Below are 3,630 nucleotides of genomic sequence, written 5' to 3'. Positions count from 1 at the left end.
AACATCCTCCTTTGTCTTTAGCTGAAGATAGTATTTAGGGTGGTGGCTTCTGGCCTTTACTTAATCCGATTTGATTCTTATCTAAAAGTTGTGGGACCACCCAATGGCCAGACCCCACCTGCACTGATACCATTTTAACTTTTTTATATGTTCTTTCCTTTGTCTTGTAAAGAGGTGGCTCACGTACCTATGCCTTAAATTTAGCCTTACTCTCCACCCATGTTTGCAGCAGCAGCAGCAGCATGCTGGCAGCAGCAGCTCCTCCTGCCCGTGGGCCCTGTCCCCATGCCAGCAGCAGCATGCCGGCACCAGCTCTGACTGCCCGTGGGTCCTGTCCCCATGCTATTCCACACTATTCTCTAAATAAAAGAGCACTACTGCCAGATCTTGAGAGTCCAAGAAATCTTTCTTTCGACTCCTCGACTCACAACCCCGCATCAACCTGACTCTCTGGGACATATGTGATCCCAGCAGTGGACACACCACAGATCCCACCCAGGACCATCGTGGCCTATGGAGTTCACAATGCATAATTTTAGAGTGTGTTTTTTTCATATAACCTCATATTATAAACATTTCTCATGTTACTAAGAACTCTTTGTAAAAATCATTTATTTGTTTGCACAATCCACCTATGAGCATATCCTCATTTTTGGTGCAGTTCCTCACCGCTGGCCATGGGAGGGGAGAGAGGCTGGGCTACAGCTGGCGATTCGAATGCTTGCCGCTTCCTAACATGCTCACACACAGTGACAGTGGAAGAAATGAAGGAGGAAGCACTCTGCAATCAGGTGAGCCTCTCTCACCCCAAGCCTCAATGTCAGCCAAGAGTGTGTTCTGCAGCTCAGAGGAGTGGGTGAGGGCACAAAGCAGTCCTTTGTGTCTTGTTTTCTTCTGTGGAAACTACACCCAGTTCTCTAAACCAATTTCCTCGTGTCCCTGGGCTAGTATTGTTACTCCGGGGAACACTAGGTATTTTGTTACTTTTTTGTGTCCTTCCAGGCACCCACCACAGTGCCAGACATGCACTAGCTGCATCTCCTTGAGGAAGCCTGTATTGTACAGGGAGGTAAACTGAGGTGCCAGGAATGAAATCAGCTTAGTGAAAGTCAAGCAGCACATTCTGGGCAGAGCGCCCCCGCAGATCCTTGCCCTCATCGCCCTGGCTCACTCAGGAAGGGCGAGAACCACTGCTCTTCAAGGTCTCCGACCTCCCTAGAAGAGAATCCAGGCAGGGCCACTTGGGGTTAATTTGATTGTGAGGGGGACTTGAGAGAGATGTAAGATGTTAAGCTCATAGAATATTTAAATGAATGAGCTTTTGCTTACTAAATCCTTCAAATAATTTCTAATGAGCATCAAATTCATATTATGTACACTTAATATAGAAAGAGGAATGAAGAACGAAGGAAGAGAGACTTAGGGAAAGAAAAAGGATCAGATAGGACAAACAGAGAAGTACAGAGTGGAGAGAGTGGAGGGCACATACAGAGGCAGCCTGGGGGCGGGGGGGCGGGGGGGCTGTGAGGCAGAGAGTCTGGCCTGGGCCCTCCCTGCTGGACTGGCTTTGCTGGCTTAGGGGCCCACACCCTCCTTTGCCAGCTCTATGAGATGCTAACTGGCCAATTAATAACTTTTCAGAGTTCTTCTATTCTCTATCATTCAGAAAGCCAAAGGCTGTCACAGGTGACTCAAAATGGGCTAGCCTCAGCTGACCCCAAGGAGGAAGTCATCTTTGAGGCAGGGGGTGACCGAGAAAGCTGAAGGTCAGCTCTGAGGTGCAGGCCGGGTCAGGGTCCTTAACTGGGAGGGGTTAGAATCACCTTGGACCCTGTGAAAACTCAGATGCCAATATCCCCCACAGATCTGCTGAATCAGAAATTCTGCCATTGGGGCCAGGACATCTGCATTTTTATGAAGATCTACAGGGGTTTCTGACTCTGACCCCAGGCTAGACAGTGGTCCAAGGGCTAAAGACTCACTACCTTTGCCCAAAGGAAACTTCTTTCCTGCACTCTTCTCGATCATTGAAGTCTGTCTTATTTCACATAACCATTCTTTTGTTGTGCAACATTTTTCCCTCTACCTGAAACACTCATCCAGTCCATTGCCTTTCCCTCAAGAATGACCCTCAGAGACCAGCTCTTTCTCATTCAGGGCTATCCCATCTCTCTCCTGTCTTCCTCTAAGTTCACGCCCTATGCTTCTTTCAGAGTGAACTCCCTGCCCCAGCTCAGCTATTCTATCCCTGTAGCATTGGTGGTTCCATAGCCAAGGTAATTGCATTAAACCTGATTGGGTTTCCTCACGTGGTACTCCTGGCCCGGCATCCCCTGCGCATTCTATGTCCCCCTCCCGCAGGGCCCTTCCCACATATTGAAGAAGGTGAATCGAAATAAATTATTCTAAAACCTAGCAAAGGTGTAACTATCACAGAGTGATTTGAGGGTTTGAAAAATCTACCATAGACACTAAGTTGAGGCCGTATAAAGCTCTACACAAATATCAGTGTAGAAACATTCCAAAGCATGGTGTTTGACTTGCTGTCTACAGCTCTCAGAGCATCCTCACCTGGTCATCTTATGATCTAGTATGTTACAACAGAAAGGTGGGCGTGGAGTCAGAGATCCAGATCCGAAGCCTCGCTCAGCCCTTTATGAGCTGCGTGAACTTGGGCAGGTCATTCAACCTCTCCAAGCTTCAGTGCCCATGGTTTTGAAATGGTACAAAAAAGCAAGCTTAATTCAAGGACTATTGCAGGGATAATAGGCTTTAGACTGTGGCTCTCTAGTTATCTCGGCTGGGAGGGCACCTCTCTGCGGGACGGTCAGGGTACGTATGGTTATTTCAGCTCTCCTCGTGGTAATCCCTTAGAGCAGAGTGTCAGAAGGGCAGTCACCAAGCTGACTCATGACCGTGAGGAGCTGAGATGCAGAGAAGGGCACTGACTGGGGCCCAGCCCTGTTGTTGTAGACCTAGGAGAAGAAACACAGAGCCCTCCAGCAGGAAGACTGGGCCCAGGGGGAGCAGAGGAAGGTTGATACTGAGAGGAAGGAAAAGAGTGAAAGAGCATCAGGGCCAAACTCTAGCCCTCACAATGTGGTCTGGGTGAGGTGGCATCTGTGATAACAGGAGAACCTGCCCCAAACACTGATGGCTTCCTGCCAGACATCAAACTCCAGGGCCAGGGTAGACCACAGCTATCTTATTTATCATGTCACCTTTTGCCACTAACAAAGCATGTGGCACACAGTAGGTTCCTTGGATGAATCAATCAATGAATAAAAGAAGGTCTCAACAAGATTCCTGTTCTGTCCTCTTTCTTTCCCAAATTATACAAAACAGGAACGTAAATTTGATGGGGACCCAGAAATAGAAGAGACAGTATCTTTTATATTTTAAGTGTGCTAAAGATGCTTAGAAAAAGGAAAACAGAGAGAAAGGGATTTTTAAAGACTGTATACATGGGTGCCTGTGTGTGTATGTGTTAGTGAAAGAGACATGGATAGACAGAGAAGCCAACTAAGGGCAGCAGATGCGGCACACAGACAGGTGTTTCTGAAGAGCCTGGCTCCCTAAGGTGCAGAGGTTTGGGATCTTGACGTTGGTGTCTCTCTGCCTCTTCCCAAG

This window comes from Equus asinus, chromosome 2 (genome assembly GCF_041296235.1).
Source record: "Equus asinus isolate D_3611 breed Donkey chromosome 2, EquAss-T2T_v2, whole genome shotgun sequence".
Taxonomy (NCBI): domain Eukaryota; kingdom Metazoa; phylum Chordata; class Mammalia; order Perissodactyla; family Equidae; genus Equus; species Equus asinus.
This window is presented reverse-complemented; position numbering follows the sequence as displayed.